Here is a 12,340-nt window from a genome sequence, read left to right on the forward strand (position 1 = left end):
GACCTTACAGTGGAGGCGTGGGACAGACTGGCACTAGAGAAATTTTTAGCTGCTCTTCCGGACCCTGAGGTCCGAGCGCTAGTGGAGTTACAGGATCCACCCACCGTTCACCGAGCGGCTGAGTGCGCAGCCAGGCTAGCCTCGTGGAGGCGGCCGGGTCGGATGCCAGAGAGGTCATCGGTGACGGTCTGACAGGCGGAGATTCAGGATCAAGGAGAGGGGCTGGGAGAAATTGGCATTACCCAAATGTTACAGGAAATTTGCCAGAAACTGTCAAGTTTGATAAGGGGTAATTCGGTAGTTGGTGAACCAAAGCGACGGGGTCCAGCCCAGCCAATAGAGCAATTTGATTATGGCCGAGGGGGTCCGGAACCGGAAGAGACATTACACCGATACCCACGGGGGCCTTTTATGGGGAGTTGTTTCCAGTGCGGGCGAAGAGGACACATGCAACGATATTGCCGGTACCCGGCGATGGAGAGACCCTCCAATAGACTTTCAAGCCCGGAGAGGATGAATCCTCCTGCTGAATCGCCAGGTCTATCCGAGATGCCCTTACCAAGGTCGAGTCCGGAGATCACTGTCGGGGGTCGGGGAAACTAGATCGGGCTGAGCATACAGGGCCATGCTTGGCTGGTGAGATTGTGGCGAAGTGCCCTCCCTTGGTGAAAATAGTGAATTGTGGGAAAATTGGTGTGGGGAATTTGCGGGTAAGGGTAAAGATAGAGGGAGAGTTTTGTGAAGCAGTGGTGGACACGGGTGCAAGTGATACCGTTATTAGCCCGCTAGTGTTGGACCAAAGTGTTGGAGGTTGGGGCAAAATCGATAGACTAGCAGGACACAGTCTCCAACTGGCTACGGAGCAAAGACGCCGATAATGGGTCGTGGGGTTGTGAGGATGGAGTTGGGCAGCCTTGAGGTCGATGCGGTGGTGTGGGTGGCAGAAGTGTGTGACCGATGCCTTCTGGGGTTGAGTTTCCTTGTGGAACATGACTGCCAACTAGACCTGGGGCGGGGTCACATGTGGCTAGGGACTGAAAAGCTACGGTTGGAGGGACTGGGGGAAGTCGAGGAGGTGCAGGGGGCGCGACTGGAGATGTCTTGCACCGTGACCGTAGCCCCCAGGTCCGAGACCGTGGTGTTGGCCCGGATATCGGCAAGGACCAATCACATGGGCCAGCTCGGGATGGTAGAGCCGTGGAGCTCGGGGGAAACTGCAGGATTGATGGTGGGTCGTACACTCATGGATACACATCAGCCCATGGTAGTGGTTCGGTTGCTCAACCTGTCTGACAGCCCTCACACAGTGAGGGACGGAGCTGTTATAGCAAAGTGTAGCAGTGTAGTGGAGATCACCAGAGGGGAGGGAACCACAGACTCGCCAGGTCAGCCGGAGTCGGGGAAAAATTTTGGAAAAACAAATTGGCCAGAGGGAGTAAGGGACATGGTAAACCGAGCAGAACAGGGGTTAACAGTGGACCAGGTAAGGTCATTGCACAATTTGGTTGGTGCTAATGTGGATGTATTCTCTCTCTCTCCCGAGGATTTTGGACGCACGAGTCTAGTCAGGCACCAAATTGACACTGGCGAGGCTCGACCTGTTCGACAGCTTGCACGACGTCTACCTCTTGCAAAGAGGGATGAGGCTGAAAAACAGGTGGAAAAGATGAAGGAGGCTGGAATTATTGAGCCCTCGGTAAGTCCTTGGGTGTCTCCCATTGTGTTGGTGAGAAAGAAGGACGGGACCATTCGGTTCTGTGTGGATTATCGCCAGCTCAATCAAGTGACGCTCAAAGACTCGTATCCCCTGCCATGTATTGATGATACACTCGATGCCATTTCCGGCTCAAAATGGTTCACTACATTGGATTTGAAGAGTGGCTACTGGCAGGTGGAAATGGACCGACAAGGGAGAGAGAAAACAGCATTTACCACAGGGAAGGGCCTCTGGAAGTTTGTCGTCATGCCTTTCGGATTGTGCAATGCCCCCGCCACATTTGAACGTCTGATGGAACGCGTTTTGATTGGGCTGCCATGGCAAACATGCCTGATCTATTTAGACGACGTTCTTGTCCACGCTCCCACATTTGAGCAGGCTGCCAAAAATTTGGTGGAGTTTTCAGGCGATTGAGGGGGGCCGGGTTAAAACTGAACCCTGGGAAATGCGAAATTTTTAGGAAAGAGGTCGTTTATCTGGGTCACGTGGTGAATGAGAGCGGTGTGGCCACAGACCCAAAAAAGGCAGTGGCAGTAAAAGAGTGGCCCACCCCCAGAAATGTAAGAGAGGTCAGAGGATTTTTGGGCCTCTGTTCTTACTATAGGAAATTTGTGGAAAATTTTGCAAGTATTGCAAGACCATTGCACCAATTGACAGAGAAGGGAGCTAAATTTGTGTGGTCAGAAACCTGTACCAAAGCATTCAATCACCTAAAACAACGTCTGATGGAAGCCCCAGTTTTGGCGTATCCGGCCGAGACTGGCCAGTTCATCCTTGACACGGATGCTAGTCAGGGAGGATTGGGGGCGGTCCTGTCTCAAGTCCAACAAGGTGTCGAACGAGTGATTGCCTATTATAGTAGGGCTCTGTCAAAGCCCGAGCGAAATTATTGCGTCACTCGCAAAGAATTATTGGCCTTGCTGTCTGCAGTTGGACACTTTCATCCTTACCTGTACGGGAGGGAGTTTCTGATCCGGGTTGATCATGCCTCCTTGCAATGGCATCTTTGGTTCAAGGAGCCGGAGGGCCAAATTGCAAGGTGGCTTGAGAAACTGCAGCAGTACAATTTTGTTGTGCAACATCGGCCCGGCAAAACACATGCCAACGCAGATGCTCTCTCTCGGCGACCTTGTTGGCAGCACCAATGCAAATTTTGTGAACGTCAAGAGAATAGGGATTTGATTGGGCAGGAACAAATTGATGCATGCCTATGTGCCGCCCGAGTAAGCCATCGGACTCTGCCACAACCACCTCCTGAATTTGGTAGTGTCGATTGGAAAAAGGAACAGAAGGAGGACCCTGTTTTGGGCCACCTCTGTAATTGGCTAGAGGGTGGAAAACGGCCTGCGTGGAAAGAAATTGCTTTGCTTGGAGCGCAGGTGAAGGGGTATTGGGCACAATGGCAGATGCTCCAGCTGAAGGATGGCATTTTGTACCAGGAGTGGGAATTACCAACGAGTGGAAATGCTTCCTCGTTGTTAGTGGTATCTTAGAAATTGAGAGAACAGGTGATGGGGCTTGTACATGGAACACGAACGATGGGACACTTAGGTGTAACCAAAACACTAGCGAAATTGAGGCAGAGATTCTACTGGGTGAACTCGGGCAGCGACATCCAAAAATGGGTACGTTGGTGCGACCTCTGCCGGGGGAAGAAAACACCACCATGCGCACGTAAGGCCCCCCCTCTAAATTTATAATGTAGGAGCACCACTTGAGAGGGTAGCGGTTGATGTGGTCGGGCCTCTACCCACCACCCACCGAGGCAACAAGTATATTCTGGTGGCAATGGACTACTTTACCAGATGGCCGGAGGCCTATGCATTGCCCAATCAGGAAGCACGGCTGGTTGCCCAAGCACTAGTGGAGGGGTTCTTCACCCGTTTTGGAACTCCGAGGGAGCTGCACACACACCAGGGCCGGAACTTCGAGTCCGAACTCCTACGTTCAGTGTGCGAGCTCCTCCAAATTCACAAGACTCGGACCACTCCTCTAAGGCCACAGTCGGATGGGATGGTGGAGAGGTTTAATAAAACTCTGCTTACCCAGTTAGCTCTCTTTACCTCCCAGAATCAGCAGGACTGGGACGAACATCTCCCCTTTGTCCTGATGACATACAGGACTGCGCAGCATGATGCCACGCGCTGCACCCCTGCCTTGCTGATGCTTGGTCGGGAGATGCGGGTCCCTGTTGATTTGTGGCTGGGCGTGACACCTGAAACCCCAACATGGACTTCGGCGGAGGGTTATGCTTCCAAAATGCGTAAGAGCAGAGAGAAAGCTCATGACTTTGCGAGGGAGCAAATAGGTTTGGCTTCCTCGCGTGCTAAATTGAGGTATGACTCTCGGACACACCCCCCAGATTCCTCCCTGGAGACCTCATTTGGCTCTTCCGGCCACAGAGGAGGAAGGGTGTGTGCCCGAAACTCACCCCCCCCCCTGGAAGGGCCCCGGTGTGATACTCTGACAGGTAACCGATGTAGTTTTTAAAATCCAGATGGGCTGCCACGCACTCCTACAGATCGTCCATTGTGACCGATTGAGCCCTTTCATGGGTCGGGATATTTCGGATTGGATAGAGTGTGTGAGGGGAAGATTGGCCGCTTCTGTGCGGGAGCTTAGGCCCGGGCAGCCTCCTGCCCCATGTGCTGAAGTTGAGGGTTTGTAAGTCCTGCTGGGTTTTAGAGTGACAATCGTGACAGTGGGTAATTGGTAACAAAGCGGGCACAAGTGGCTGTCCAATGGCTGGTGCGTGGATCGGGTGAGAAGTGCTGTGTGAGTTGTTTTAAGTTAAGAAGTGAAATGTATGGTGCACACATTGTTTTTTTTATTGGACATGGTGTGGTAACAGGGAAGGTCATGGTCAGTGAAGTGTTAGAAATGCAGGTGTCACATGTAAGGCCGATGGGGTGGGGGAGTCATGTGGGTCTTGTGGGTGGGGATGATGTGCTTGTCCACAGGGATTGCTGATGTTCACGGTGAGCGGGAATTGCGACCCCCTTCAAGGAGATTCACCCCTGGTGGCTCATGGTGACAGTGTCTGGAGGCAACTGGGAGAGGTTCTGGTTGGGCGACCAAGGCGGGTAGGACATTGGCGACCCAGGAAGGCCAGAGGAGCTAGTGAGACCCCTTCCAGTGTGTTGTATGGGGTTAGAGCTGATGGCTACCAGGGGGGTGGAAATCAAAGGGAGCGGGGCGGAGAAACGTCCGGGTTGGACTAAAGCTTACCTGTGGGCATGGTTGCACCTGAGATGCCCCCATCATCTTGTGGGAACCCACCCCACGGCCATGACGGGATTCAGCCTGCATCATTAAAATGGGGACCATGACCTAGAAATGTGATGATGACCATGGTGTGAGTGTTGTGAAGATGTGTGAGTCCCACTCGATCCCGCACAACTTGACATGTGCAGCAAGGGCATGATGTCCGCATAATTTTGGGGCAAGCAAATTTGAAAATTGGCTCACCAGGTAACGCTGGGTCTATTAGCATCCAATGGGGGACGCGTTCAAGTGTAAATATCCCGTGAATAGTGTCGTTAAGGCTTAGAGTCGGAATGTAAAGTATAAGTATTGTGTTTTTTTTTTTTTTGGAACCTTTTGTTTCCCCTCCCCAGATCACTGGAAGAGTGTTGGGCAAGAGCGATGATCCAGAGGATGGAGTGCAACTTCGCTCAGTGCTCTCATGTGATAAAATAAAAAAATAAAAAAATAATAAAAAAATGAATGATTGTTTCGGCGAGGATAAGGCCATAAGGGGGTAGTACATTAAGCAGGATAGGTAAGTTAGCTGCGACTCGCTGCCCATTGCCCCCCCCTACTTTATTTCGTTAGGTTAAACAGGTGTGAGTCAGTAAATGTTAAGACTGGTACGGTAGCGCCTGTGATATACCTTGCAGGAGCTGCGGTACCAGAGGAGGGGGCAGTGTTACGTTGGAGGGGGGGGGGTATGCATTCAAAGGGTAATTAGGATGTTTAATTAGGTATGCCATGCTGTTCGAGTGTACCAGGATCTCGATGTAATAAGTAGCAATTCAGTGGTGATAAGTTGTCTAGTAAATGTCCATTTCTTCAAGGGGGAAATGATAATTGTCACGTAATTAGATAGGGATACGGGATAGGGTAAGTGTGTCTGCGTAAACCCCTTTTAGTATTCCCTGGAGGCTTGCCGTGACGTCACAGGACAGTGCTGCGGATGGCTCCGCCCCGTGATAATGATTGGCGGAAGGCGACGGCGGAGGGCCAATAAAACGGCTCGATTGGAAGTGACGAGGACTCGAGGATAAAAAGGCTCTGTTCGGGGAAAAAGGAGGAGGAAGAAGATCGGGACAGAAAAACCGTTCTGGTGGAGGCTGTTGTGCTGGGAGTGTGCTGTGTTGTTGCGCTGATTCGATCCTGGTTTCATCGTGTCTCGTGGCCTTGGTGTGCCTCGTGCCTCACCTCGGTTGGCTCTGGGGTTCTGCTGGCTCGGAGTACGGGGTCGAACGGCGGGCGGACCTGCCTCCCTCTCCTGCTCGCAACTTGGCGCCAGAACCGGCTCCCTGGCGGCTGTGAGCGGACTTGCGCCTACACCAGGAGGTCGACAGCACCATGGTGTCTCCTGCACCAGACGAGCGCAACGCCAGCTCGTCCAACGCCAATCCAGGGACTGTTGCGTCACCACCACGGGCCAGCCTGACCACCAGGACCAGCTACGTCGTGTGTGTGTGTGTATGTGTATGTGTATGTGTATGTGTATGTGTATGTGTATGTGTATGTGTATGTGTATGTGTATGTGTATGTGTATGTGTATGTGTATGTGTATGTGTATGTGTATGTGTGTGTGTGTGTGTGTGTGTGTGTGTGTGTGTGTGTGTGTGTGTGTGTGTGTGTACCTGGCGCCTTAGAGGGTTTGAGATTGGTATTTCCATTGGAATTGTTTGTGTTTTCCCCACGCCCGAACCCACACCACCATCCATTCGAATCGCCCCGGATCCCTCCTCTTGCCGAGTCTTATTATTTCTGATTAGAGAAATAAACATCATTAACTCAGTGAAAAGCGACTCGTGCCACCTTCCTCATCCCGTTTGCGGTAGAGCGATTAGAACCGCCATCTTTGGGTTATAGAAATAAACCGCCTCCATAGTTTCGGCTCATTCTACGTTAGCGGGACTGTTCAAGTCCCGTGGACGTCACAATAATATATATATATATATATATATATATATATATACATATATATATATATATACATATGTACATATATACGCACATACATACGTACATACAAACATAGATACTGTATTTCATTTTTGGCTCGATGACCCAATAACTTTAAAATTCTTGCAGCCGGCCGGATTCGGATCCTCACCAAAATCTGAACAGTTCGACCTTGTCACACACCCAACTTGTCTGTCCACCAAGTTTCGTCCAAATCCATCCTTAACTTGACATCTCTGCTCACAAACACAAACAATTGGGTGAAAACATAACCTTTGTCCACCTTTCGTGGTGAAGATACATATTGTTGTGGTTGAGGAAATTCGCAAACCACCATTCAGGTCCCGTAGCTGAGATATCTCTGTAAGTACATGTGTAGTTAGCCCAAACCCGTTGTTTAGAGGGAATAAAAGTGATTCATTCGGGCTGCAACCCTTTAAGATAGCCGTTTTTCTGTTCTATCTTTATTTTGAACCAACCACGTCTCAACCGCCATCACACAACAACCACCAACCGCAACGCCGCTTCACAACAACAACAACAACAACGCCAACAGCCACGACCTTTACCTTCACAGCTCGCTACCGCAAACATCGCATCACCGCCATTCCAAGCGTCACCGTGGCCATCACCGCCACTTTAGGCCCTCCACCACCTTCCTCCCTCCTTCTGCGGTCGTTCCCGCGCTGCTTGTGGGCGCCGAGCGTCAGGCTGTCCTGGCCTCGTACAGGGCGCGCGCTGAGCTGCGGGTACAAAGAGCGGCCTTTCCGAGGGGAAGTCGGATCAGGAATGATACACGCCCACTTCCGATCCGTCCTATCAGCAAGCGCGGGGCGATTTGGCCCCGCCTCCAGGCGCGTCGGAGTAGAATCGAGATATGCAAATTCGAGGAACAGGGGAGGTTCACGCCCACTTTTCCTCCGTCCAATGGGCGAGCGTGGCTCCGCCCCCGAGCTCATCCTGATCCGGAAATTTGCATATGGGTTCTCCTGCCGTACTATAAAGCGCCGAGCGCAGGGTGAATTCAGAGAGTTTTGGGCTCGGGCGAGTTGGAGAAGTGTGGCAGCGGGAGAGTTTTGGGCTCAGGCGAGTTGGAGAGGTGTGGCTGCGGCGGCGGAGTGTGGCAGCAGCAGTCAAGACGGGTCTGGAGGAGAGTCAGTCTGTCTGAGTCAGAGTCTGTCGGGGAGCTGCAGAGAGGTGAAGCCGGGAGCGCGGTCGAGGTCGCAGTAGAGTCGCTCATTGCGGGACCCAAGCGAGCCAGCTATCCTCTTTCCCCAGAGCATCAACAATTCCCCCCTCCCCCCCCCCCCGCGCTGAGATAGTGCGGAAAGGGGGCCCCGTTCCCACCCCATTCCAAGCAGTGCCAATGAAACCCGCGGAGGAGCGCAGAGTCGGGGCACCGCCGCGACATTTGCGGCTCATCACAAGACGGGTAGGCTCCACCCGGTCTCGGCCCACAGGCCCGTCTGCCCCCTTGTCGTTGAGGGTGGCCCTTTTCTTTTGCTTTTGAGTATATATGTTGTCAGCGCCGTCTGTAAAGTAAAACTGTGTAAGTGTTGCCGTGTGCTCGCGTAGTCGATAGTAGATCTGCATTGTTGTGTTTCTTTTGTTGCAATTGCTTTTGGTGCATAATTGTTGTAATTGTATATGTGTGCTTTCCGTTTGCCGCGGAATAAATGTGCCTCATGTTGAACTGTTTTTCCCGTGTCCGGAGTCGACCTGCGGCGAGGTGCGATCGCCCGGTCTACCCTCCGTGTGGGTACTTAGGTAGGTCGAATTTGGCAAACAACTCTATCCCACGCGGGGGGCCGATTGGCACGATCGTGGTGAGACCGAAAGGTCCACCCGTGACTAGTTCCCGGCGTTAGTCCGAGAGGGTCACGACAGAATTGTCCGTCCGGTGGGCGACGTGCCGCGATTCGAGTTACGTGGCCGCTCGCACGCCGGCGGGCGCGAATTCGCAACAATATCAACAGATTATATAAATAATTGAAGGTTTCTAAAAGAAAACTTACTTTTTTGGAAGATATAGTGTATTTCACCAAAAGATGAAAATCCCCATCGAAAAGAGAAAATGAATTTCTTATCAAAGTTTTTCAGTATTTATCGGATCACAAACATCACGTTTCGTATTCAAAGAAACTTTTCACATCAAACGCGTCATTTCCAACCAACGTCAGGGTATAATTTCCGGGAAAGCCGATTGGGTGTGGTTTGGGTATTCCTAACCTTGTCATGGCAATGAAATAAATATTCAGGGTGTGTCCTTGGAATATGCTGCACTGTATTTCTGTGAAGCATTTTGAATTGTCTGTCCGTCTTGTGGTGAAATGCAATTTTTAAAATTGTGTCTCTGCTTATGTATCTATCTGATATAAGAATGTGTGATGAATGTAAGAATGTGCTTTTACTTTGACAAGGGGGAGAGGGGGAGGACAGAGGTTGGTTCATAAGGTTGATGACTTGGGGTTTGCGAGGAGGGCTTGGGCTTGTGAGGGTAGGTGGTTGAAGACTTGAAAAATGGGGTTGAGGACTTGAAGTCACATTTTACATTTCAGGGAATTTCCACGGGTCCCCGCACCATTATGCTGTCAATGGACATACCTGACAAACTCCTGAAATATTTCACACTCTATTGGAAACGAATTCCATAACAACAGCCTGGTGGAGCCAGGTTATCTGTTAATCGATACATAAAAGCGAGGCATACCTCCACCAGGTGAGCAGTTTACATTTTGTATCCCATTGATATAAAACGGATCTGGATCTGGATCTGAACCAAAATCGAATCGGCTTGTTCTTATCACCGAACCAACTCATCCATATAGTTTTATCAATAATGCATTCACTATGTTTTGAGATATCATTATGTGTATGTATGTATGTATGTATGTATGTATGTATGTATGTATATATATACATAGGTAGATACTGTATATAGTTTTTGGCTCAATTACCCAATAACTTATAGCCGGGGGAATTCTTATAGCCGGGGGAATTCGGAGCCAACCAAAATCTGATGAATTCGTTCTCGTCACACACTTCCCCATTCCAGGTCCATTAAGTTTCGTCTGAATCCGTCCTTAACTAGATGAGATATTCTGCTCACAAACTCACAGACAAACAAACGGGTGAACATGAAAACTCCATCCACCTTCCGTGGTGGAGGTACATATAAACAGATTATATAAATAATTCAAGGTTTTTAAAATCAAACTTACTTTTTTTGGAAGATAGAGTGTGTTTCACCAAAAGATTAAAATCCCAATCGAAAAGAGAAAATGAATTTCTCATGAAAGTCTCAGTATTTATGGCATCACAAACGTCACGTTTCGTAGTCAAATAAACTTTTCACATCAAACGCGTTATTTCCAACCAACGTCAGGGTATCATTTACAGGAAAACCGATCAGGTGTGATTCAGGTCATGACAATGAAAGAGATATTTTGGGTGTGTCCGAAAAATATGTTGCACTATATTTATAACTAGCTGTGAGTACCCGGCGGGGGAAAAAATAGGATAAAGAAAGGGGTAAACTGTGGTGCTTAATATATATCACATTTAATTTGGACACATTTCACATTTCTTTGTTGTTGTCAGCGTTCGTCACCATCGCTGCCTATGAGACTGTCAAGGAGGTTGTCGTAGTTATCAGCAAGCAAGTTATTTTGCTCCCGGCAGATAAAGCCCAGTTGCTCTGTCTCGATCTTGTAGTAGACATCGACCAGAAACTGCCGAAAGAGTCGTCGCATCTGCAGTCTGTGGTTGCCCTCTCTCACCATGGTGTGGTAGCTGTAGTACTGCAGCTGTGTGAGTTTTCGTCCATTCTGTCCAGTAGCAGTCCTGGCCATCAGATGGATGCTGTAGCCATCTGTTCCATATGGGAACACTATGGGATACTGGAGTGCATCATAAGATGCATGCAGCTCACTGATCCTTTTAAGTTCCCCATCGCGAAGTCTGAGGCCAATGTCTCTGGGTTATGTTGGCTCATTGTCCATTAGGATGGCGACTTCTGGTGCAGACTGGGCGTTGTAGTGGCGTGTGTGCTGCCCATGTTGTCGCTTGTTCTCTCTGATGATGATCTGGCGCTCTTCAGAGTTGCCTCCTTCTGTAAATACATCTCTTGCAGTCTTGAACTCACGGACCAGATGGTTATTCTCGTGAAACCACTTTGTGAGCATCTGAAGGATGTGTGATTTGAGGCCACTGTGGTTCCTGGCAGCCAGTTCCTTGGCTTGTCAGTCCAGGAAGTCGACCTGTAGGAACTTTGGCTGGCCCTCTTCAGGCGGGAGCAAGCTGCCAATGCGGTGGAACACTTGACCTTGGATCCGGAAGCTCAGGTTCCAGCCCTGGACTTCAGCTTCCTTGTGCCCGAAGCTCGTCATCACAAAGCTGCCATTATACGTCCGAATGTTGTCAAGGAAGTGCTTGCTGAGGGGACCTTCGCCTGAGAGAAGTTCCTTCAGCAAGGGAGGAAGGGCAAGAGAAGGCTCAAGGACGACCTTGCCATCGCTGCAGCACACACCCTCGGTCTCTCCCTTGAACTTGTAAGCAGAGCAGTGGGTGCAGACTTGGTCCATTTGGCCGATGTCTGCATGAGTTGTTGGGTCAGCCGGGTCATACGTGAATGCCACCCTGTTGGCATTATTGTGCTCTTGTGCCTGGGCCAGTGCTCGTGCTTCTGCAGTGCGGTGACGCATTGCCTCAAGTCTTGCATCACTCTTCCTCAGTCTCATTTGCTCGCCGCTGTTGCTGATGAACCTGTTCATTTAGCCTGGCATCTTGCTCCTCTTATGTCTCCTGTTGTCTGTTAGTGTGTTTTCGCTTATCTGCAGCTGCCTTGGGACCAATGGAGCTCTTCCTTTTTTGAGGCATCTAAAATCAGAAAGTCAAATTTTGATCAGAAATTTTGTAAACGTTCCCTTGTCTGTCCATACACTGGTCTGTCTTTGTCTTACTTTGATCAGGTTGTGAATAAAAAAAGTCACGACGCGGAAAAATCAATCAATTGCGGCAGAAAAGTTGAAACGGCCCAAAAAAAAAAAAAAGACGATTTTTTTTTAACTTTTGTTTTTTTAAACATCTAAGGTGTGCTGTGGCACCTCTGAGACGTGCTGATTCCGAATATGCCTTTAGTTTTGCTCTGTGACGCGTAGTTCTCTAGTTATAAGAGGACAAACAAACATGCATTACTACTTTATGTATTTATAAAATAAAAATAAAGATGAAGCATTGTAAACAGAGAAGCAGGTAACCTGGCTCCATGGGGCTATTGTAAGGGAATTCGTTCCCAAAAGAGTGTGCAGTATTTCGGGAGTTTTCCAGGTTTGTCCATTGACAGCATAATGACAGGGACCCGTGGAAATTGTGTGTAATGTAAAATTTAACTTCAAGTCCTCAACCCTCCCAGCCCCAAGGCTG

General features: G+C 49.7%; 1 protein-coding gene across 5 annotated transcripts in view; it reads right to left on the bottom strand.

Annotated features, from left to right (window-relative positions):
• The window catches only part of LOC147016498 (interferon-induced very large GTPase 1-like), a 55,479-nt gene extending 45,208 nt beyond the window's left edge, over positions 1–10,271 (bottom strand). Inside the window, exon 1 of one of the 5 annotated variants that reach the window (XM_085845200.1) lies at positions 10,138–10,271. The gene's annotated coding sequence lies outside the window, so the exon portion shown is untranslated. Of the gene's footprint in view, positions 1–7,067; positions 7,713–8,931; positions 9,082–10,137 lie in introns of those variants that run through there. The other 4 variants (XM_085845203.1, XM_085845205.1, XM_085845202.1 and 1 more) reach the window with 4 other exon arrangements.
• Between the last annotated feature and the right edge of the window lie 2,069 nt (positions 10,272–12,340).

Source organism: Eptatretus burgeri, chromosome 11 (genome assembly GCF_056783735.1).
Source record: "Eptatretus burgeri isolate ZD-2024b chromosome 11, Ebu_testis_v1, whole genome shotgun sequence".
NCBI lineage: Eukaryota > Metazoa > Chordata > Myxini > Myxiniformes > Myxinidae > Eptatretus > Eptatretus burgeri.